We start from the raw sequence: 25,817 nt of genomic DNA on the forward strand, positions 1-25,817 counted from the left end.
CCATTTGTTTTAAATCAGTAGCCACTATTTCTCCTTTCACCCAGCCATCCACCACCTCTACCCAGATGGATGAAGGTTCATGGGAACTGGGCACAATGGGTAGAACTTGCAACAGCCCATGATGTCCTCTAACATTGCCCAAGCAGGCCCCTGTAGGGGTACTCTAGTGCCCGTGAATTTCACCAACTATTATCCTCATGGCCAGCACTCTTCCATACCCAACAACTGAAACCAAGTCATAGCAGAAGCAAAAGGTTGCAGTCACCTTCCTCCTGTTGCCTAACCTTAGGCTGAAACCAGTCAGGCTTACCAGGCACTAAGGGCCAGTGGAAAAAAAGAATAGGGGTGGCTGAAGATTGTCAGGATGCAATCACAGATACATAGCACCAGTCTCCCATTCCTCCTACCCCTTCCATCTTGGCCTTCCCTAGGCAATGGGAAATTTTAAATATAATTGATCAGAAGACTCTTTCAGTCACGTGCATATTCTAGGAATATCTAGTGTAGGTAAATTGTCACACATGTCTATGAGAAAGAAAAAATTTAATAAACTATTTATTTCACTTAAAAATATAGAGACAAGTAAGTTTAAATAATAGCCTTTGTTACTGTAGTTACATCCAGTGAGGAGCGAAGGGGGAAGAGCCCCTCATAACCAACAGATCTTGTGAAAACTCACTCACTATCACAAGAACAGCATAGGGGAAACTGTCCCCAGGATCCAATCACCCCCAACTGGGTTCCTCCCTGGACGTGTGGGGATTATGGGGACTACAGTTCAAGATGAGATTTGAGTGGGGACACAGAGCCAAACTGTATTATTCTGTCCCTGGCCCCTCCCAAATGTCATGTCCTTTTCACATTTCAAAACCAATCATGCCTTCCCAACAGTCCCCCAAAGTCTTCACTCATTTCAGCATTAACGCAAAAGTCCAAGTCTCATTTGAGACAAGGCAAATCCCTTCTGCCTATGAACCTGTAAAATAAAAAACAAATTAGTTACTTCCAAGATACAGTGAGGATACAGGCATTGAGTAAATGTTCCCATTCCAAATGGGAGAAATTGGCCAAAACAAAGGGGCCACAGGCCCCATGCAAATCCGAAACCTGGTGGGGCAGTCATTAAATCTTAAAGCTCCAAAATGATCTCCTTTGACTCCATGTCTCACATCCAGAGCACGCTGATGCAAGAGGTGGGCTCCCACAGCCTTGGGCGGCTCCTGCACGGGCTGGCATTGAGTATCTGAGGCTTTTCCAGGTGCATGGTGCAAGTTGTTGGTGGATCTACCATCCTGGGGGCTGGAGAACAGCGGCCCTCTTCTCATAGCTAGCTCTGTAGACCCTTCAGATTGGGGATAGGACCTATAGTCTTAGTTTAATTTTGGACACACTTGTTTCCTAAAAGTATACTACAAAGTCTGATTATAAAATCTTCTGTTAGTATTTGTCTGGGTTACAGTGTTCATATGTGTGATCTTCAGAGTCTTAAATGCTGTTATTCAGTCATTGTCACATAAATTGACTCAAAAGTTCATCTTACAGTGAAAGAAACATGAAGGATTGACTTTAATCCAACTATCCGAATAGCCTTCCTATCAATGGAACTCAGACAGTGGTGCAGATCTGGATTTCACAAAATAATGTCCTATGGTCTGAATTTTATAGCCCTTGGCCAAAAGAAAGGACTAAGAAAGTACAACCTAGCTCAGAGTGAGAAAGTGTTACAGAAATCTGTCCAGCCATTCATTAGACTGGAATAATACACAGATAAAGTCAGCTACACAGTTCAGTATCGGGATGGTTAGGCCTTAGTGTGGCACACTTAGCAAGACTGTGCAAAGATCTTTGAGACCTATGGTGGACTACCTCACCTGTAAACCAGTAGAAAGATTTGTACAGAATTCATTTTTACTTCCAAAAATATTAGCCCATTATTTCTAGTGATTTTTGAAGAAGATAGAATTGAGCCAAAAGGGAAGGAAACTTCAAATTCTAAGATAAAAGTAAAGCTTAGAGAGAAAACAATGCTCCTGAAGAAAATATGGATTATAATTTTAGTTTTGACTTGATATTTATGAAACATGCCAAAATTACTTCCTCTGGATGTTATCAAAAGGCATAAATGAAATGTGAAAACATTCAGGTCTGCATTAAAAAAAAAATAGGAGGAAAAATAAGAGGAAAGATTAGAGCCCTCCAAACCAGAGATAATAGGCTAAAATTTGAAAGAAAATATAAAATCAGTATATTTTAGACAATTAGAAACCTAAAAGAATTGAAATGCTAAGAAAAAACAAGACAATATGAAAAAAAGAAAAGACAGACTAGGGAAAAATAACCATAGAAATGTAAAGATTAAAAAATTCGGAATTGCTTCTGAAAAGCAATTTAGTGAATAAGTTAGAAAGCAGATTAGACAGCTAAAAAGAGAAGAAATAAACTGTACAATAGATTTAAGGAAATTTTTCAGAATGCTGTGACACGGAGTTACCCAAAGACTGAAAATATTAAACAAGTTAAAAAGACCTAGAAGATAAAACATGTAAGGTTCAGAGCAGTGTTTATAGAATGCTATCTTTGATGTAAGAAAAAGGAAAATAATAATATGTATTCATATATTATTATAGTCCCATAACAAATTCAGAGGATACACAAGTAGTACATCTGTTTGAATGTGATTGTGGTGAGGGAAATAGTAGATTTGGGCAAGGATGAGACTGAGACTTGTATTACTGTATACATTTTGTATTGGTTTAATTCACAAACCATGTCTGAGTCCTCTGAGAAGCAGAAGCCAACATGGGATTGGACATGCAAGGATTGATTGGAGAAATCCTCTGAGGGTAAAAGGGGAGGGAGGGATCCCCAGAAGGTGGGAAGAGCCTTCAGGCCACTCTGCAGGTCTGACACCAATGAAAGGAGCATTGCATAGGCAGAGTCTAAGACTGCAGTGAGATTCTAAGAAAGGTTCGGCCGGGTTGATGAGGCATCCTGAAGCCAAAGTAGCCCGTCAGAGGAGTCACATGTCTTACAGGAATGGGTCTACCTTATTATCCCTGCCATGCGGAATCATTGACTGAAAGCAGCCTGTGTGAAGTGTGGTCTCCATGCTAACAGGCGGTAGATTCGTAGCGCAGCAGCTGAGGCCATCTGTCAATTATGCTTCCTGTAGCAAGGGATCTGAGTGGCGTATTTTCATAGCTGCCACACCATGGGACTACATTTTGTATTCAAAGAAGGGCAAAATAAAGACATTTTCAGACAAAGATTAAAGGAGCTTATCATTCACAGACTGTCACCCTGAAAAACTCTAAAGGATTCACTTTAGAAAGAACTGTTTTGAATCCTGAAGGACAGTGTACGATGCAAGAAGCAATGATGAGCAAATAAATTGGTAAACCTGTGGGAAAGAAGTTAGTAAATATGCAGATAAATCTAAATAGACATTGACTATTAAAAAAAACTAAGAAAATAGAAAAAAGCAAGAAAAATGGCAATAATGATTAATTTGAGTATATTAAAAAAGATGGAATTAAAATATTAGCAATAACATGAAAAATTGGAAGGAGAAATTGGAGGTAGAGTATTTCAAGGTCCAAGCATTAGTCAGGGGGACACTAAAGGTATAGATTAACTTTATTTTTTTTTTTTTGCTTTTTTTTTTTTTTGGGTCAAGGTCTCACTGTGTCACCCAGGCTGGAATGCAGTGGCACTATCACGGCTCACTGCAGTCTCAACCTCCTGGGCTCAAACGATCCTCCTGCCTCAGCCTTTCAAGTAGCTGAGACTACAGGCATGCACCAGCACATGCCACTAATTTTTTTGTATTTTTTGCAGCGACTGGGGTCTCACTATGTTGCCCAGGCTGGTCTCTCAAATTCCTGGGCTCAAGCAATCTTCTGGCCCCAGCCTCCCAAAGTGCTGGGATTACAGGTGTGAGCCACCGAGCATGGTCAATATAGATTAACTTTAGATTTCAAACCAAGTATGCCAAATTTAAGAGAAACTACTACAAGAGTACAAATGGGTTATATGACTTCCAAGCCAGAAGAGGAAAAAGAAGAGAAAAAATGAAGCATGGTGAATCCAATAGTTGGCATGAAATGAGGAGGAAAAAATAAAGCAAAAGAATGGGAAATAGCATAAATTAAGAAAAAATAAATACGAATATATCAGTAATCACTATAACTATGCATTATTTTATTTGCACTAGGGATATCCCCCTTGTAAAGAGACCAAATAAATTGCAGGTCAGTTCCTTTAACTCTTTCCTTCTTGCAAATGTGTGTATGTGCATGCATGTGCATGTGTACACACGTGTACATTTACACACGTATTTGTTTCCACATCTGTCTCTCTCTCTCTATATATATATATATGTATGTATGTATATATTAAAGCTATGAGTTCATATTGATACCTCATATTTCAATCCAACACCACAGGTTCATTCTAGTCTTCCCCCTTTCCATATTTGTAACTTCCTTTTCTGATAGTGAACAATCTGGCTCAATATATTTATTTGCTCAATCCTAGAATACATAGAAAGTCGTTTCAGAATAGATAATCTATACCATTGTGAAAAACTAGCCTTCTGGGTTTGGAGGACGGTGGCAATACTGCCTCATTCTGAATCTCCCTACTCACCCCTCTCTCCACAAATAAACCTCATAAAATAAAGCAGCATATGACTGATATAGTTTAGCTGTGTCCCCATCCAAATCTCATCTTGAATTGTAGCTCCCACATTTCCCACGTGTCATGGGAGGGACCTGGTGGGAGGTAATTGAATCATGGGGGTGGGTCTTTCTTGTGCTGTTCTCATGATAGTGAATAAGTCTCACGAGATCTGATGGTTTTATAAGGGGGAGTTTCCCTGCACAAGTTCTCTTTCATCTGCTGCCATGTAAGATGTGCCTTTCACTTTCCACCATGATTGTGAGGCCTCCCCAGCCACGTGGAACTGTTGAATCCATTAAACCTCTTTTTCTTTATAAATTACCCAATCTCAGGTATGTCTTTATCAGCATCGTGAAAATGGACTAATACAATGACTTATGCCTTCATCAGTATTTGGTAAAATAGAATATTCTGATGTTCAAATTACTTGTAAGTAAAGAAATAAACCAAATTCTAATAGAGCTCCTGCCATCTGCCTGCTGCTGCAAGCCTGTGGATGCAGAGTGCAGAGGAGAAGAGGTGTAAAGAAATGCCATGAAAAAATATAGTGGGGCATAGAGGACTTGGATAAGGCACGGACAAAATAACCCTTAGAAAGAGAAAGCCAGATAAGATAAATGCCAAAATACAGAATATAGGTCAGGATATGGTAAGTTCATGGTAGTTTGTTATGCAACAACAGAAAACGAATATGGATTTTAGTACCTGAAAGTGTGGTGCTGCTATAAGAAATACTTAAAAATGTGGAAGTGTCTTTGGAACCAAGTTTGAAGAGGATTTTGTGGAGCATGATAACAGCCTAAGTTGCCTTGAACAGAATGTTAGTAGAAATATGGACTGTGGGAAGGCTGCTAGTGAGGCCTCAGAAGGAAGTGAGGCTCATGTTATTAGAATCTGGAGGAAGTGAGATCCTTGTTATGTATTGGCAGCAAGCTTAGCAAAACTGAAACTTGTGTCCTGCAGTTATTTGGAAGGTAGAATTTGAAAGCAATGAACTCGCATATTTAGCTGAAAAGATTTCCAAGTAAAGTTGGTCTTTTTTTTTTTTTTTTTTTTTTTTAAGACAGGATCTCCCTCTGTTGCCCAGGCAGGACTGCAGTGGTGCAATTATGGCTCGCTGCAGCCTCAAACTCCTGGGCTCAAATGATCCTCCTGCCTCAGCCTCCCAAGTAACTGGAACTACAGGCACGTACCACAACACCTGGCTAATTTATTTTTATTTTTATAGAGATGGGGTCTCGCTGGATTGGTCAAATAAAGTGTTGAAGGTGCCATCTAGTTTCTTCTTGCTGATTATAGTAAAACCCAAGAAGAGAGAGACAAATTGAGGAAAGGACTGTTAAACACAAAGGAATTGGGTAATTCTCAGCATATCAAGATTGACGAAGACACTAAAATTAAGAGACAAAAGGTTAGACTATTTGATCACAAGAGGTTTGTGCTGTGCCTCACAGATCTCATTCAAATCAGTGGCTTCTAGGAAGCTTAAGGGTGTCCCTGAGCCATCTCAGCAGCAGCCAAAGCTAGAGAAGGAATGATCTCTACCAGATTTGTGGACATGGCTTCTGTTCAATGTAGTGAATTCCTATGACATCCACTCAAAGCAGACAAGGTTCTTGAGAAATTTATATCAGCAGAAATACTGCCAGCTTGGACTGGAAGTGACAGAGTTTGAAGTGAAAGGAAGCTGTCAAACTCCCAGAATTCCTCTGGCAGAAAGGAGGTTGATAAAACTACTCAGCTGTAAACACATTCTACCTTTCATGGAAAAAGGATGGCTCAGAGAGAGGAACTGAAAGCCCAGGGGGCACAGGCGAGAGCCAGAGGGCAGAACTGAAAGGCACGTGGGATTATTTCCAAGTCTTGAAACCCAAGGGAGTTTCCCAGCTTTTAAAACTGCTTTGGACTGGTGAACCTTTTTACGTTCCATTTTCCTCCCTTTTGAACTGGAATGTCTGTAACTCTTATCCTATGCCTGTTCCATCATCATGTGTTGGCAATAGATAACTTGTTTCTACAGTTTCATAGGCCCACAGATGGAGAGAAATTGTGCCAGGCGTCTCACCCACACCTAATCTAAGTGATTTGATGATGAGATATTGGATTTTTGAATTGATGAGATTTAGATGAGAGTTTGGACTTTGAGTTTAAGCTGTAATGGGATTGACACCCTTGGCAAATTTGGGAGAAGGTGAATGTATTTTGCATTTAGGAGAGACATGAGTCATTGGGGGCCAGAGGGCAGACTGTGGTAAACAGAATTGTTCTTTTTATTTTTTTATTTTTCTTCTGAGACAGGATCTTGCTGGGTTGCCTAGACTGGAGTGCAGTGGCGTGATTGTAGCTCACTGCAACCTCGAACTCCTGGGTTCAAGTGATCCTCCCTCCTCAGCCTTCTGAGTACTGGGACTACAGGCATGCATCAACATACCTGGCTAATTAAAAAAAAAAAAATTATAGAAACAGGGGTCTCCCTATGTTGACCAGGCTGGTCTCGAATTCCTGGCCTCAAGTGATCCTCTTGCCTCAGCCTCTCCTAGTGTTGGGATTACAGGCACGAGCCACCTTGCCTGACCTTGATGTTTGATATACGTTTACATTGTGGAACGATTAAATCAAGCAAATTAACAAATTCACCACCTCAACTACTTAAACATCTCCCCTTTCCATGTCTACCCCTCTCCTCCAGCCTCTGGGAATTGCCATTGTACTCTCTACTTGTATGAATTTGACTTTTTAAAATTTCACATGTAAGTGAGATGGTGTGATATTTGTCTTTCTGTGCCTGGCTTATTTCACTTAACATAATGTCCTCCATGTTCATCCATGTTGTCACGTGTGACAGAATTTTATTCTTTTTAAAGGCTGAATAGTATTCCATTGTGTATATATACCACATTTTAAAAAATCCATTCATCCATTGATGGACACTTACCTTGCTTTCAAATCTTACCCTCTGTGAATAATGCTGCAATGAACATGGGAGTACAGATATCACTTTGACATACTGATTTTAATTCCTTTGGATTCCTTTTTTTTGAGACAGTCTCTCTCTGTCACCCAAGCTGGAGTGAAATGGTGCGATCCCGGCTCACCACAAGCTCCACCTCCAGGGTTCACGCCATTCTCCTGCCTCAGCCTCCCGAGTAGCTGGGACTACAGATGCTCGCCACCACGCCTGGCTAGTTTTTTTGTATTTTTAATAGAGACAGGGTTTTACCATGTTAGCCAGGATTGGATTCCTTTTAATCCCAGTAGTGGGATTGCTGGATCATATGGTAGTTCAATTTATTGTGGGGCTTTTTGAGGAAATTCCATAATATTTTTCATAATGGCTATATTAATTTATATTTCCACCAACAGTATACAAGCATTCCCTTTTCTCTACACCCTTGTTAACACTTGTTATCTTTTGTTTTTCTGATAATAAGTCTATTATCACCTATTCTATTCTATTATAGATTTCATGATATTCTATCATATCACCTCACATTCGGGTGTAAGATTATATTTCCATTGTGCTTTTAATTTACATTTCCCTGATGGTTAGGGATGATAAGTATTTTTCATATATCTGTTGAACATTTGTATATCTGTTTTTGAGAAATGTCAAGTCATTGGTCCGTGTTTTAACTAGGTTGTTTTTTTTTTCTTGCTATTGAGTTGTTTGAGTTCCTTATTTTGGATATTAGTTTCTTGTCAGATATATGGTTTGCAAATATTTTCTCCCAATCCTTGAGTTGTCTCTTCATCCTATTAATGGTTTCCTTTGCTGTGCAGAAGCTTTTTAATTTGATGCAATCCTATTTGTTTATTTTTGCTTTTGTTGCCTTTGCTTTTGGGGCTATTGTGGAGCATTTCCCCCATGTCATGGAGCATTTTCCCCCATGTTTTCTTCCAGTAGTTTTACAGTTTCAAGGTTTATGTTTAAGTCTTTAATCCATTTTGAGTTGATTTTTGTACATGGTATAAGAGTCCAAGTTCATTTTGCATGTGGATGTCCAGTTTTCCCAACACTCTTTATTGAAGAGATTGTCCTTTCTCATTGTGTGTTCATGGCACCTTTGTCAAAAATCAATTGATTGTAAGTGCTTGGGGTTATTTTTGGACTCTATTCTGTTCTATTGGTCAATGCATCTTTTTCAATGCCAGTACCATGCTGTTTTGATTACTACAGCTTTGTAATAGATTTTGAAGCCAGGTAGTATGATGCCTTCAGCATTTGTTTTTGAGCTTTGGGCTCCAGTTTTTTTGCTCAAGATTGCTTTGGCTATGCAGGGTCTTTTGTGGTTCCATATAAATTTTAGGATTGCTTTTTCTAGTTCTGTGAAAAATAACATTGGAATTTTGATAGAGATTTCATTGAACCCATAGATTGCTTTGGGTAGTATGGACATTTTTTTAACAATATTAATTCTTCCAATACATGAACTTGGGATACTTTTTCATGTATTTGTATCTTTTCTATTTCTTTCATCAATGTTTTATAGTCTTTAGTGCACAGACCTTTCACCTCCTTGGTTAAATTTAATCCTAAATATTCAATTTTTTGATGCTATTGTGGATAGCATCAAATTTTCTTAATTTCTTTTTCATGTAGTTTATTTTTAGTGTAAGGAAAGGCTACTGATTTTTGCATGCTGATTTTGTATACTGCAACTTTACTGAATTCATTTATTAGTTCTAACAGTTTTGGCATGAGTTTTTTGGGTTTTCTATATGTAAGATTATGTTGTCTGCAAACAGGGGCAATTTAACTTCTTCCTTTCCAATTTGGCTGTCTTTTATTTCTTTCTCTTGCCTCATTGCTCAAGCTAGGATTTCCAGTACTATGTTGAATAGAAGTGGTGAGAGTGGGCATCCTTGTCTTGTTCCTGATCTTAGAGGAAAAGCTTTCAACTTTTCACTGTTGAGTATGTTAGTTGTGGGCTTTTCATATATGGCCTTTATTGTGTTTAGGTACGTTCCTTCTATGCCTAATTTGTTGAGAGTTTTTATCATGAAAGGATGTTGAATTTTCTCAAATGTTTTTTCTTTCTGCATCTATTGAGATGATTGTATAGTTTTTGTCCTTCATTCTGTTATTATGGTTTATCACATTCTTTGATTTGCAAATGTTGAACCATCCTTGAATCCCAGGGATAAATCTCATTTAATCATGGTGAATTATCATTTTAATATGCTGTTTAATTTGGTTTGCTCATATTTTGTTTAGGATTTTTGCATCTATGTTCCTCAGGGATATTGGCCTGGAATTTTCTTTTTTGGTAGCGCTATTGCCTGGCTTTGGCATCGGTAATGCTGGCCTCATAGAATCAGTGTGGAAGTATTTCCTCTTCTTCATTTTTTTGGGAAAAAGTGTGAGGAGGATTTGTATTAGTTATTTAAATATTTGGTAGAATTTGACTGTGAAGCCATCTGGTCCTGGGCTTTTCTTTGATGGGAGATGTCTTATTACTGAGTCAATCTTATTGCTCATTATTGGTTTGTTCATATTTTCTGTTTCTTCTTGATTCAGTCTTGTTAGGTTGTATGTTTCTAGGAATTTATCCATTTCTCCTAGGTTAACCAAATTTTTGGCATATAACTGCCCATAGCAGTCTCTTATGGTCCTTTGTATTTCTGTGACATCAGTAATATCTCCTCTCTTATTTCTGATTTTCTTTATTTTAGTCTTCTCTCTTTTTTTCTTAGTTGGTCTGGCTAAAGGTTTGTCAATTTTGTTTACATTTTCAAAGAACCAACTTTTAGTTTTGTTGATGTTTTCTATCATCTTTTTAGCCCCTATTTCATTTATTTCTGCTCTGATCTTTATTCTTTCTTTCCTTCTACTGATTTTGGGCTTAGTTTGTTCTTCTTTTTCTAGTTCCTTGAGGCATAAGGTTAGGCTGTTCATTTGAGATTTCTTTTTTTTTTTTTTTTTTTTTTGATGTAGGCATTTGTTGTTACAACTTCCTTTGGTGACGTCTGTGTAGCCTTGCATTTGAAGGAGCAAACCCTTCTTTCAGTCTTTACAGATATATTTTGGCAAGTTAAACTGTTCTCCTGTTAGATATTGTATTAGTCCATTCTCACATTGCTATAAAGAAATATCTGAGACTGGGTAATTTATAAAGAAAAGAGGTATAGTTGGCTCACGGTTCTGCAGGCTGTACAGGAAGCATAGTGGCTTCTGCTTCTGGGGAGGCCTCAGGAAGCTTCTAATCATGGCAGAACGCAAAGGGAGTATGAGGTGTCTCACATGGTGGGAGCAAAGAGCAATAGAGAGAGGGGAGAGGTGCTGTACACTTTTAACAACCAGATCTCATGAGAACTCTATCAAGACCATGAGGATGGTACAAAGGGGGATATGCTAAACCATTCATGAGAAATCCATACCCATAATCCACCCACCTCCCACCAGGCCCCACCTCCAACACTAGGGATTACAATTTGACATGAGATTTGGTGGGGGTACAAATCCAAACCATATCAGGTATCTGGGTTGATGAGATTGCCTCCAGGATCCCAGTTGAGTAGGGTTGAATCTAGATCATGTTGCTGGTGCCGGGTCTGCAGTGGAGACCAAAGTTAGTGGGCATGGGTCCTATATGGTTCACTAGTGGACTGGACTGTTTCCAGGATCTTGGTCCGTGGGGCTGGTGCTAGGATGAGGATCCACTTCAGGATTCACAGATGGCAGGCCTGTTACCAGGTGCACTGATGGGTGTGGCTTCCTCTGTGATTCTGAGAGAGCTGCTGTTGGATCACTGGATGAGTCCCTAGGCTGGCCATATTGCTCTGGTCCATGGCTGAGAGGGGCTAGAACAGAGACACAGGATTGTTTCAGGGTCTGCAGCTGAGACTGAGACCTTCAGTTCTGTCTCCAGGGTCAGGGGTGGGTGTGTCTCCTGGTGGGCTTCTGGGTGAGCAGGCCTGCTATCAGACTGCAATTGAGAAGGGCTGGAGTCTATTTATAGGGCTGTTTCAAGATCCACAATGAGACTGAGATCAAGGAGTCAGCCTTCAGGGACACTGCCAGACATGCCTCCCTCCAGGACCAAGATCCAGGGACTCAGAAGAGCACGTCTCCTGGCGGGATCCCAGCTGGGCAGAACTGTTCGCAGACCACAGCTGGGAGGGGCTGAAACTGAGCTTCAGTGCTATTTCAGAAACTGCTGTGTGACTGATATTGGCAAGCCCAACCTGGTGGCACCATCAGGCAAGACTCCCAACAGTTCCCTATGTGGGAAGGATTGCTCCAGGACTGCAGCTGAGAGGGGCTGGAGCTGAGATTCAGGGCTCCTTTAAGAACCGCTAGGAGACAGAGTTTGGCAAGCCTGTCCCAGTGTGTCTCCCAGCAGTTTCCTGCATAGGTGGAATAGCTCTGGACTGAAGCTGAGACAGAGCCTCTTCAGGGTCTGCTATGGGATGTAGGCTGGCAAGTCTGTCCTGGTGACATAGACAGGCACGTCTCGCAGCAGTTCTCTGTGCTTTTGGGTTTGTTCCCAGACTGGGCTAGAGTCAAGCTTCCGGGCCCCTTCAGGATCTGCTGTGGGAAGGAAGCTGGCAAGCATGTCACAGTGGCTCAGACAGGCTAGTCTCCCAGCAGTTCTCTGCGTGGGTGGGAATACTCCTGGGCTGTGGCAGAGAGGAGCTGGAGCTGAGACAGGGCCCCTTCAGGATCTACTATGGGATGGAGGCCAGCAAGCCTGTCCCAGTGGCACATATGGGCAAATTTCCCTCTGGGTCCTTGTGCAAGTAGTACTAATCTGGGACCACTATTGAGAAGGGCTGGGGCCGAGTTACAGCATAGCTTTTGGATTTACTACCTAGACCAATGTTGGCAGGCCTGTCTGTTGAGGCACTAGTGTGCCTGATTCCTCCCGGACCCTTGGCAAATGGTTTTGGTAGCAGGCTCAAAGCCAAATGGGGTTGCAGCCAAACCCTTAGAAGAACAGGGCAATTTCCAGGTATGAAGCCAGGATAGCAGTCAGCTGGTCTGCCACCTAGGTGTGGGTCTGCACTCTCAAAATGACCCTCCTAGGTCTTGGGCTCCACTGGGTTTCACAACTTCCTACCTGTATCCCAAGGATCCCACAAAGACACTTTTGTCTATGGATGGGTACAGAATTCTTGTTGTGGGAGGATATGAGTGAGGGAACCTCCTATTCTGCCATATTGCTCTCTCCTGTTTCCTGTTATAACTTTTTTAGCTTAACCTTTTATATTTAGATCTCTGTTCCATTTTGAGTTAATTTTTGAGTACGGTATGCATGTAGATATCCAATTTTCTCAGCACTATTTGTTGGAAAGACTATCTGTCCTTTCCCCATTGAAATGCCTTGCACGTTTGTCAAAAGTCAATTGACCATAAATGTAAAGGTTTAGTTCTAGATTCTCAATTCTGTACCTTTGATCTGTATGTCTGTCTTTATGCCAGCACCACACCGTATTGATAACTGAGCTTTGTAATAAGTTTTGAAATTGAGAGGTAAAAGTCCTCCAACTTCGTTCTTCATTTTCAAAATTGTTTTGGATATACTGGATCTATTTCATTTAATTTCAGGATCAGTATGAAGTCAGAAACTGTGAAGGGTCTGAGATTTTGCCCTACTTGCAAACTAACAATTAGTTTGTGACAGTTTCACATATATATGCTGACAGAAGATATCAGACCCCTGTGTTAAGGACAGATGGTTTATAACTCATGGCAAAAGCAGCATCCAGAGTACTATCTCACTAGTGCCTCATTCCCCATGCCCCAGTTCTCCACAGGGCAACACAAATGAAAGCCAGATGTTTACCTGCATAAGCAATGGGTTTCACCATAGGAAAAAAAACCCAAATTAGGAGGCTCTGAAGTTATATAAGGTTTGCTGGCACATCTGCCCATCCTCCCCTTTAGGAAGGGAGAGATAATGACTTTATCTTTTCTCTTGAATATAAACAAATCTTCACTGGAGAGGGGAGTGGAAGGCCTCTAGGTTTATTATCTTGAAATGTAAGCAAATGTCTACTGGGGAGACACAGCTCGAAATCTCTAGCTTCCAAGGCCTTTGCCATTCAAACATGCTCTTTGTTCAGAAGACCTGGACTGTGTGGAGCTGTGAAATATTCATGGAGAATTGTCTCCCAGCAATCAATTTGTCAATTTCCTCAAAAAAAAAAAATCTGTTGGAATTTTGATAGAGATTGTGTTAATCTACAAATCAATTTGGAGAGAATTGCCATATTACTGAGTTTTCCAATCCATGATCATGGGACGTCTCTCCACATATTTAGGTCTTCTTTAATTTCCCTCATCAGTATTTTTAAATTTTCAGTGTACATGTCTTACACTTATTTTGTTAAATTTATTCTTAAGTGTTTTATTCTTTTTAATACAATCATAAATGGAGTTATTTTTTCAATTTCACTTTTGGAATTTTTATTGCTCATAGTAATACAATTGATTTTTGTATAGTGACTTAGTATCCCATCACTTTGGTGAACTTATTAGTTCTAATAGTTGTGTGTGTGTGTGTGTGTGTGTATATATTCCTTAGGATTTTCTACATGATGATCATGTCATTAGCAAATAAAGACAGTTTTACTTTTTTGCAATCTAGATGCTTTTTAATTTTTTTTTTTTTTTTGAGACGGAGTCTTGCTCTGTCACCCAGGCTAGAGTGCAGTGGCACGATCTCAGCTCACTGCAAGCTCTGCCTCCCAGGTTCATGCCATTCTCCTGCCTCAGCCTCCCAAGTGGCTGGGACTACAGGCGCCTGCCACCATGCCTGGCTAATTTTTTGTATTTTTGGTAGAGACGGGGTTTCACCGTGTTAGCCAGGATGGTCTCGATCTCCTGACCTTGTGATCCACCCGCCTTGGCCTCCCAAAGTGCTGGGATTACAGGTGTGAGCCACCACGCCCAGCGATGCTTTTTAAGTTTTTGCTTGATTGCACTAGAACCTCCAGTACAATGTTGAATAGAAGTGGCAAGAGTGGGTATTCTTGCCTTCTTCCTAGTCTTGGAGGCAAACATGCAGTCTTTCATGATTAGGTATGATGTGAGACAGAATTAGGAGAAATCCAGGGAGTTCTGGAGGATCCAGGGATCAGATTGGAGGCAGATAGGGCAGAAACAGTTGGAAGGGGGTGGGAATCAGGTGTGGCTATGGAGTAAGCTATTTAAATCTGGATTCAATCTCTGCTAGTTCTTATCACTGGACCTGAATACAGGAGCACATCTGGATTAGAAGATGTCAGACTCAGAGGATCTTCCCAAAGGCAAGCACCAGATGCATTCACACAGGAAATGAACCATGTTCACTGAGAAGCTACTGGAAGATTTGAACATCTTTTTCAATGAGAACCTATACCCAAACCCCAGCCTTCAGTGGGCTTCGAAAATTGACATACATCCAACAGTACTGGAGGTCTGGTTCGAGAACAACAGAGCAAAACTTAAAAAAGCAAAATGAGAGCATATTCAGCAAAAACAAGAAACTCAACAACCATCAGTACCAGAAGGTGAATTCAACACCAGTGCTGGCCTGAGAGATACAGACACGCTACTCAGATTCCCCAATGCTGTTCATCCTATCGGCCTGGTGTATATGAATCTTTGGGTACCCTCATTCCAACTCATTCTGTACCCCAACCTTAAGGTCCCCACAAATGACTTCCCTGGCCAAAAAATAGTCCATTTTGGCTGCTGCCAAGATCCTAATATATACTGCCTCTAGCCCATTTTGGAATCCCAAGTTTGTTCTCCAAGCTTCAATTCTAGTTCTTCTGCCTGTTCATCTCTATGAAGTCAAGAGAGATGCTAAATACAAAAAATTACATATTGTAAAAACAAAACAAAGCACTGGTGGTTTTTGTGGATACTCTTTATCAGGTTGAAGGTTGAAGAAGTTCCCTTCTATTCTAAGTTTGTTGAGAATTTGTATTATGAATTTGTATTTTTCTGTGTCTATTGAGATGATCACGTGGCTTTTGCCCTTTATTCTATTATGTTCATTTCCACGTGAATTTCATTTTCCTGAACTTTTATAAGGAAAATATGGATTTTATAACTTTATGACTAGAGCTCTCCTGTTGTTTTTGTGAAGTGTCAAAAAATATGGTGGCTTAATTTCTGAGATCTCCAGACTCTGTTCCCCTCCCCTACTTTTTCTGGCCCTGTTCTTTCTTTTGTCTCTATTGTCACTTTAGATTGATCAGCAAGCCTCCTCAGTGTGGATCTTTATCCTCAAAGGATGCTTTGGCTGGTTAGTTCTAAGAGCTTATAAGACCCAGACTGTTTTAGATCTCTTATATCTTATTGTAGACCATTGCTATGGAGGTTTACCCCTACAGTTTTAGTTCCTGTTCTCACTTTGGCTCTCTGAACTTTCAGTGAGTACCTTTTGGTTATTTTGTTGTTCCCAGGTCAGTGAGATGCCCTGTTGCTTCCCTAAGCATGTTTCTGTACAGATGCCAATACTATAGGTATTGTAGCTATCACTGGTCCATCCCTACTTGCTCATATATATCTTTTTACTCTCCAAAACTTATTTTTTATTACTATACAAAATGTGCACTCTCCTCTTTTTTTGTGTCTCCCACCCCACCCCCCAGAGAACAGTACATGGTGTGCAGGGATGGAGTGACCAGGAGTGACTTAGAGTAAGAGTGAGGTACCCAGTTTTGCTCTTATTCCCAGAACAAGAGCAAGAGAATAGTACACCTCCTAGGAGGGCCAGAGAAGACTCTGCCCAGCCAATAAAGATAGCAGGACCAGACTCATACCTAATATTCAAGGGGATCAAGGGGTTGTAAAAGGCCGTGACAATCTGATGGCCATACCAGAAGAAAGCTACCAAGTCAGCAAGACCTGCCATGATGAAAATGACTCCTCTAATCATGCCTATACTGCTATAAAGAAATACCCAAGACTGGGTAATTTATAAAGGAGAGAGGTTTAATTGACTCACAGTTTAGCATGACTGTGGAGGCCTCAGGAAACTTACAATCATGGTGGAAGGGGAAGCAAAGACCTTCTTCACATGGCAGCAGGAGAGAGAAAGCATGTGAGAGAGCAGGAAAAACTACCATTTATAAAACCATCAGGGCAGGGCACGGTGGCTCATGCCTGTAATCCCAGTACTTTGGGAGACTGAGGTGGGCAGATCACCTGAGTTCAGGAGTTCCAGACCAGCCTGGCCAACATGGTAAAACCCCGTGTCTACTAAAAATACAAAAATTAGCTGAGTGTGATGGGGGATGCCTATAATCCCAGCTACTTGGGAGGCAGAGGCAGGAGAATCGCTTGAACCTGGGAAGCAGAGGTTGCAGTGAGCTGAGACCATGCCATTGCACTCCAGCCTGGGCAACAAGAGTGAAACTCCATCTCAAAAAACAAACAAACAAAAAACCATCAGATCTCGTGAGAATTCACTCACTATAATGAGAAGAGTGTGGGGGAAACTGCCCCCATAATCCAGTCATTTCCCTCCCTCGACATGTGAGGATTACAATTCAAGATGAGATTTGGGTGGGGACACAGAGCCGATACAGGCCTTCTTCACTTTGTCATTTCCCCCACAACACATGCACTTCATGCCCATCATGACCACACACATATGGTCAGGAAGCCCAGCACCAGGTATGCCACCATTAGGGCTCGAAGGTCCTGCATGGCTGCTGGCAGGGTGAGCACCAAGTCATACATTTCACAGCTCATCAAGCCTATGCTCTGTATGGTGTAGTCCATCCACAGTCCCTTGTACATGGCCTGGGCTGTGATGATGCTGTTGCCCACACATGAGCTCATCTGCCACTGTGGGATGGCAGTGCAGGCCACAAGGCCCACCCAGCCTAGTAGAGTCATGGAAAAGTTCAGCAACTGCAGGCCCAAATTGGTCATTTCCACTCTCAGAAAAAAACTGGGGGTGCTGGGCAGGCAACCCTACAGTAAAACAAATAAAACTTTGGGGCATCCCCATGAAAGACATCTTGGGGTAGAGTTTTTAAGTCATCCAAAGAGACAAGTTTTTGGCGTGGTGACCGCAAATCTTGTCACCCAAAGTACACACAAATTGACCCCTCTGGTGAAGTGATAGTCTCACAGCACAGGGAACAGGCCCATATTTTGTGTTTTGAGGAAAACAATTTATCGTCTAGCTTTGTTGTACAAATAACTCTTACTTTAAAAGAAAGCTAGCAGTTGGATAAGTTGAACATGAATATGGGAAACCAAAGAACAAAAGTGAGGTATGGCAACCCCTGGGACTATGATAGGTGTGTGTTGGGGGAGGGGGAATCACTTTTGTTAGATCACATCTTTGCACCAGGTGGCAGAAATAATTGGGAATGGAAAGGAGTAAACCAAAAACAACAACAACGACAACAAAAAAGGTGACACTTCACCTCTATTACTTCAACTACTACTTTAACTTACTAATTTGTGTTTTTTAAATTTAATAAAAATTGAGTTACATTAGGGAACCTGGAATCATATTGCATGCAGGTAGTTATGGGTGGGGAAGAAAGGAGATTAATGAGCTGATGCACTGGTGTTGCAACAGACGTAATTTGAGTCCTTCAAAGAAAATGCTTGACGTTTTTATCATGGCGAGATAATGAGACCTGTTATTATAGTAGATTCTCTGTTCAGGGAGGGAGACCTTGAGAGTGGATTTTACTCACAACTGCCATCAGTAGACAAATAAAATAAGTGAATGTTCATGACCTAAGTACAAGTGTTACTCAACAAAATTAATGAAGTCCAACAAATTTGAAACCAGTAAAAGTCATCTAGAGGGTCTCAGTGGATACTTTTTATTTTATTTTATTTTGAGAGGGAGTCTTGCTCTGTCACCCAGACTGGAGTGCAGTGGTGCGATCTTGGCTCACTGCAACCTCCGCCTCCTAGGTTCAAGCGATTCTCCTGCCTCAGCCTCCGGAGTAGCTGGGACTACAGGCATGCGCCACCATGCCTGGCTAATTTTTGTATTTTTAGTACAGACGGGTTTCACTATGTTGACCAGGCTGGTCTCAAACTCCTGACCTCAAGTGAGTCACCTGCCTCAGCCTCCCAAAGTGCTGGGATTACAGGCGTGAGCCACTGCGCCCGGTCATTGATTTTAAAAATAAATATTTTAAAATCTGGCATGCCATGTGATTAGAATCCTCAGTCACTAAATCAGGAAATTTCCATTTTAAAAAGTAAAATGTTGGTCTCTCCACACACACTATTCTTATCCCAAGACTTTTATTTCAGCCATCATGTAACATCTTAAATTTCTCCACAAATAACTTTATACTTTTGTCTTAAAATCCCCAAATGTTTAAAATCATGCATTTTAAACCTTTTAAAAGTCCTAGTACTCTTAGTAATTTAATGGTGTCCAAATGTGGAAGTGTAACTTCAATTCATTAGCTGAGAATAACTTTTTAAAAATTACAGTAACTAAAACAATAAGGATTACCAGAAAGCATTTGTGTTGAATACTGAGCTTCCATGATAAAAAGCAGTAGATATACTTCTCAAATCATTATATTTTATTTAGGACCCACAGAAGCAAACTCACATACTTATCAAATATTTTACTGTAAATGCATTAGAAAGCAAATCTTAACTTTTATTTATGTACATATCTATTTAGAGACATCTCTATGACGTCTCTAAGAGTGAGACGTCGGGGTCTCACTATGTTGCCCAGGCTGGGGCGTAGTGGCACAACCATAGCTCACTGCAGCCTGGAACTCCTGGGCTCAATCAATCCTCCCACCCCAGTCTCCTGAGTAGCTGGGACTACAGGCACATGGCACCACACTTAGCTAATAAAAAAATAGAAAAAATTAGAGACGGGGTCTCACTATGTTGCCCAGGCTGGTCTTGAACTCCTGGCCTCAAGTGATCCTCCTACCTCAGCCTCCTAAGTAGCAGGGAGGGGTTACAGGTATGAGCTACTGTTCTCAGCTAAATCTTAATTTTTGAATTGACTTAGTTTCAAATATCTTTCTGTCTGTAATATTCCAATTAAATGCCATAATAGCTGGTTTTGCTTTAAAATTTGGGGAACAGTAATTAAAAGTTTTGATAAGGAAAATTAAAAATACATTGCAGAGTGATGATGTCCAAATAAATTGAAAATCAAACTTAAAATTAATAGGCAAGTGCCTCATTAACACCACCAAGCAATTCTGATATTTGAGGAACACACATGCTAGTTCCAGAAGCCTCCCCTGCTTCTTTCTTTATCCTTCCAACTTAATTTGTACATGTTGTCAACAGAGAGAGATTTATAGTAAGCAGAGTTTGATGAATAAAATTGTATGCCTACTAATATCTGTATCTAAGAAATATTTAGCTTATTTTACTTAAATCTATTCAAAATTGAGATAACACTGAAAAGGAGATTATAGTGAAAGATTTGTTTTTCTGGATATCAGCCTGTCTCTCAAATTTCTAGCGTGGAGAACCGGGGAAGGAGAAGAATGAAACAAGAAAGGAAACAGATCACAAAGGAATTACTGACAGGAGAAAGAATAATACATACCTAAGAACAAAACATACAAAACCCAACATTATCAAATTCTACAGTCTGAAGAAGGAGGAGCCCACATTCACAACTCCTATAAGCACAATGAATGAGGATCTGACAATGTTATATTTTATTGTTTAGAATTATACCCATTGATACTGTTCAAAGGCTGGGATTGAAGGATGTGGAAGAAATAACTTGTCAAAAATATTTGCTGGCCAGGCACAGTGGCCCATGCCTGTAATACCAGCACTTTGGGAGGCTGAGGCAGGCGGATCACCTTAAGGTCAGGAGTTGGAGACCAGCCTGGCCAACATGGTGAAACCCCGTCTCTACTAAAAATATAAAAATTAGCCGGGCGTGATGGCGTGTGCCTGTAGTCTCAGCTACTTGGGAGACTGAGGCAGGAGAATTGCTTGAATGTGGGAGGTGGAGTTTGCCACGAGCCAAAATTGTGCCACTACACTCCAGCCTGGGAAACTATTTCAAAAACAAAAACAAAACACTACATGTTCTCACTTATAACTGGGAACTGAACAATGAGAACACATGGACACAGGGAGGGGAACAATATTCTGGGGGCCTGTCAGGGGTGGGTTGCAGGGAGGGAGAGCATTAGGAAAAACAGCTAATGAACGCTGAGCTTAATACCTAGGTGATGGGTTGATAGGTGCAGCAAACCACCATGGCACACGTTTACCTATGCACATGCACATCCTGTACATGTACCCCGGAACTTAAAATAAATAAATAAATAAATAAATAAATAAATAAATAAATAAATACAAAAACAAAATTTGCCCAGTGACCAGTATAATCCTTAAAGCATAATATTCAGCCAACAGCTCCCTGTTCAAACACAATTAGAGTAGGCAACACGATTCATTTAAAATACTTACTTAGCACCTACTATATGCCAGGGATGATTCTAAATATTGAGACTAAATAAAATAGGTAAAAATTCCTACCTGCATAAGATTATATTCTGGTAGGAAAAGCCAATTGAAACAGGATAAATAAGTAAAGCTATAGAATACAGATATAGATATAAAAAGAGCTGTGTCAATAATGTTAAGTACTAAAGAGAAAACAATAAAGCCAGGAAGGGAAATAGGATGTTTGGGCAGGAGTGGCAGTGGTGGTGGTACGGATATTAATACAAAGGTGACATTAGGTAGTAGCTGAAGGACGTGAGGGTATTCTGGAGAAAGAGCATTCCGGGAAGAGTAAATGCCAAAATCTTGAGACAGGGGCTTGTCTAGTGTGTTGGATTAATTACAAGCAGGCCAGTTGGCTGGAGTGATGAGGTCAGACAGGTACTTGAGCTCATGCCCAGCCCATTGCAAGGTCTTAGAACTTGACTGTGAGTGGGCTGGAGAGATATGGGAAGGTTTGGAGGAGTATCATCATCTGACTTATGATTTTAACAGGATTACCCTTACTGCTGTGATGAGAACAGAATGAATCAAGAGAGGGCGTTTGTATTAGTCTGTTCTCATGCTGCTAATAAAGACATACCCGAGACTGGGTAATTTATAAAGGAAAGAGATTTAATTGACTCACAGTTCGGCATGGCTGGGGAGGCCTCAGGAAACTTACAATCATGTCAGAAGGGGAAGCAAACACATCCTTCTTCACATGGTGGCAGGAAGGAGAAGTGCCGAGCAAAAGGGGGAAAAGCCCCTTATAAAACCGTCAGAACGCGTGAGAACTCACTCACTATCACAAAAACAGCATGAGGGTAACCACCCCCATGATTCAGTTACCTCCCACTGGGTCCTTCCGAAGACACGTGGGGATTATGGAAACTACAATTGAAGATGAAATTTGAGTAGGGCACAGCCAAACCATATCAGCGTCCTTTTACAGTTAGAGATATAATAGCTTCTTTGTGGGTACACCGATGGAATAGTCCAGTAGAGAGGGTAAAACTGATGATGCAAAAGAGAGACAGGATATGTAATAACGTATAACTTATCAGCAATTTAGCAAAGACAGCTAACCAGTACCTTAGATGACATGGTTTGGATGTTTGTCCCTTCCAAATCTCATGTCGAAATGTAATTTCCAATGTTGGAGGTGGGGCCCGGTGGGAGATGATTGGATCATGGGGGTGGATCCCTTATTTACGGCTTAGCTCTATCCCCTTGGTGGTAAGTGAGTTCTCACTCAGTTCATGTGAGATCTGATCATCTAAAAGTGTGTGACACCTCCCCACCACCACTCCTGCTTTCGTCGTATGATGCTGGCTCCCCCTTCACCTTCTGCCACGATTGTAAGCTCCCTGAAGCCCTCACCCAGAGCAGATCTTGGCACCATGTTCCTTGAACAGTCTGCAAAACCATGAGCCAATTAAACCTCTTTTTTAAATAAATTATCCAGCATCAGGTATGTCTTTACAGTGACACAAAAACAGCCTAATACATTAGGCAATCCAAATGTATCTAAAATACTATATAATTTACTTATTTATCATATTCGTTGTTCATTGTCTATCTGCCCCCACTAGAATGCAAGCTCTATGAAGGCAGGGACTTCTGTTTGTTTCATTTGCTTATTCATCCCACACACAGGCTGTTACCCAGCACATAGCAGGTGCTCAATAAATTTTTGCTGCACAAACATATTTTATGGGCATAAAGAGAAAAAACATTCTGTCATATAAGTACAACCACTTAGTTTGGAGTGTGGGGCAGCACTTGGGGATGATGAAAAAAGATGGTGCCTAAAGAAATACAGAGAGAAATGCCAAGCTAGCCACTGGCAAGCCACCATTCCATGGGGACACAGAAATACATTGTCTTTTTATCCTTCATGTTTTATGCTTATTTTTGAAATCCCTTTGTATCCAGAGTAAAATGTAGGGAAAGAGTTTCATCATCTGTCACGTGTTTACCTGAATTATATACTTGATAAATATAGTAGCTTGAAAGGCTGCCTAGATGGAGGGTTCTATGCTGTTTTTCACAGGGCTCACCAGGTCAGTGATTCTGGGGTTAGGCCACGTAACTCTCCTAAAGCATCTCCATTCCTGAAATACACACACTTATCACTGAGAATCACTACAAAAGATGAAATATTTTTAATATCTTAAAGGATATTTTTAGGGAAGCATTACATATTCACTTGGTCAGACAACAAAAGTCAGTTCTCTCGATGTTTTTATACAATATGCTGCGTATTCTCTCTGACAGTTACCAAGGCCTGAGGGAAAGTAAAGCTGCTGTGACACAGTGACCCTCTTATCCGGAGCATAAAATAAATGTCAGAGTCTCTCCTGTAGTTTGCAAAACTTAAGAAAGGGCATATTCTCTATAACACAAGCTATAATTTCTAATGCTTAAAAGGTATCTAATTTGAAAATAATACAGATTAAATTGCTATTTCAAGGCTGAAACTCACGTATTGCTTTGAGCTTAAATGATCATTGCTCAGCAAATAAACTGGACATTATTGTAAGTGATAAATACATTTATCTCTGTTATAGAGAATATCACTTGCTTTTCCTGTCCTCAAAGAAACGGTTGTCGTCATCGTAACCAAATAAGTTACAGCTGAGTTCATCATTGCATTCACACAAGCCTGCCATTTTAAACAAGGGAATTACTGCAGTAAACAACTTTATAAATAGAATGGATAGAAGCCATATTTTCCACTTATTTTATGAATTTATTTTTTTAGAGATGGGGTCTCACTATGTTGCTCAGGCTGGAATGCAGTGGGTATTCACAGGTCTCATCATGCCCCACTGCAGCCTCAAAGTCCTGGCCTCAAGTGATCCTCCTACCTCAGCCTCCAGAGTAGCTGGGACTATAAGCACGCACCACCACACCTGGTTAGGAGCCATATCTTTTAAAAGATTTCTCGATCCTTGAATCTTAGGGAAAAGGCAATTTTGATATCTCTTGTGACAGAGATGAACTGATCTGATAGGTTACTGGGTTTTTCTTTCTAATTAACATACAATGTTTTTGACGTTTTTGTGTGCATACACTTCTGTGAATTTTAACACATTTATAGATTCCTGTAACCATGCCACAGTCAGATACAGAACAATTACATCACTCATTCCCCACCCTGCCAACTCCCTTAAACTCTATCATTGTCACAGGAGTTGGCAAACTACACCTGAGTCAAATCTGGTCCATAGCCTGTTTTCTTAGGGCCCAGAAGCTAAGAATCGTTTTTAACATTTTTAAAGTGTTGTAAAAAGAACAAAAACAAGAGACAAAAGTAAAGAATATGTGACAGAGACCATATGTGGCCCACAAAGCCTAAACTATTTACTATTTGGCCCTCTACAGAAAAAGTTTGCTGTCTCCTGCTTTAGAATCACACCTTCCCCCAACTACTAATCCTTGGAAATCACTGACCTGTTTTCTGTCACTGTAGTTTTGTCCTTTCAAACATAGCATATATATTCCATTTATAAATGGAATCATACAGTAGGTAGCCTTTTGAGTTGTTGTTGTTTTTGAGATGGAGTCTCACTCTGTCGCCCAGGCTGGAGTGCAGTGGCACGATCTCTGCTCACTACAACCTCCGCCTCCGGGGTTCAAGCGATTCTTGTCCCTCAGCCTCCCAAGTAGCTGGGACTACTCTTGTTGCCCAGGCTGGAGTGCAACGGCATGATCTTGGCTCACCGCAAGCTCCACCTCCCGGGTTCAAGTGATTCTCCTGCCTCAGCCTCCCGAGTAGCTAGGATTACAGGCATGTGCCACCACGCCCAGCTAAATTTTTTTTTTTCAGACAGAGTCTCACTCTGTTGCCCAGGCTGGAGTGCAAGTGGCGCGATCTCGGCTCACGGCAACCTCTGCCTCCCAGGTTGTAGCAGTTCTCCTGCCTCAGCCTCCTGAGTAGCTGGGATTACAGGCGCGCACCACCACACCAGGCTAATTTTTTTTTTTTTTTTTTTTTTTTAGTAGAGATGGACTTTCACCATGTTGGTCAGGCTGGTCTCAAACTCCTGACCTTGTGATCCACCTGCCTCGGCCTCCCAAAGTGCTGGGATTACAGGCATAAGCCACCGCGCCCAGCAATTGTTTTTATTTTTAAAAGAGACAGGGTTTCATCATGTTGGCCAGGCTGGTCACGAACTTCTGGCCTCAAGTAATCTGCCCACCTCGGCCTCCCAAAGTGCTGGGATTACAAGCGTGAGCCACCGTGCCTGGCCTCCATTTCTGTTCTTTTGTTACTTTGAGAATATTATATAAACGGAATCATATAGTATGTGACATTTTGAGGTTGGCTTTTTTTGACTTAGTATACAGCAGAATACCCTTGAGAACCATCCAAATTGTTGCATATATTAATAGTTAATTGCTTTTTAACTGCTGAGTTATCTGTGGTATGGATGTACCACAGTATGTTTAGTCAATTATAGAGGAACATTTTGATTGTTTCAAGGTTTTGGACATTGCAAATAATGTTGCTATGACCATCTGTGTACAGGTTTGTATGGACACAAATTTTTATTTCTCTGGGATGAATACCCAGGAGTGTGATTGCTGGGTTGTATTTTTAGTTTTCACCCATTTTAAAAATTGGGCTGTTTGTTTTCTTACTGTTTGGTTTTGAGGGTTCTTTGTATACCCTGGACTGGACATACAAGTTCTTTTTTTAAAAATGGATCATACTTTT

The 25,817-nt window shown here is 40.8% G+C and overlaps 1 protein-coding gene and 2 pseudogenes across 1 annotated transcript in view; 2 read left to right on the top strand and 1 right to left on the bottom strand.

Annotated features, from left to right (window-relative positions):
- The window catches only part of LOC116811264 (translation machinery-associated protein 7-like), a 51,565-nt gene that overhangs the window by 7,816 nt on the left and 17,932 nt on the right, over nt 1-25,817 (top strand). The window lies entirely within an intron of this gene.
- On the top strand, nt 14,904-15,476 carry LOC116811033 (divergent paired-related homeobox-like; annotated as a pseudogene).
- LOC116811034 (claudin-7-like) lies at nt 16,379-17,554 on the bottom strand (annotated as a pseudogene).

Source organism: Hylobates moloch, unplaced genomic scaffold (genome assembly GCF_009828535.3).
Source record: "Hylobates moloch isolate HMO894 unplaced genomic scaffold, HMol_V3 SCAFFOLD_7, whole genome shotgun sequence".
NCBI lineage: Eukaryota > Metazoa > Chordata > Mammalia > Primates > Hylobatidae > Hylobates > Hylobates moloch.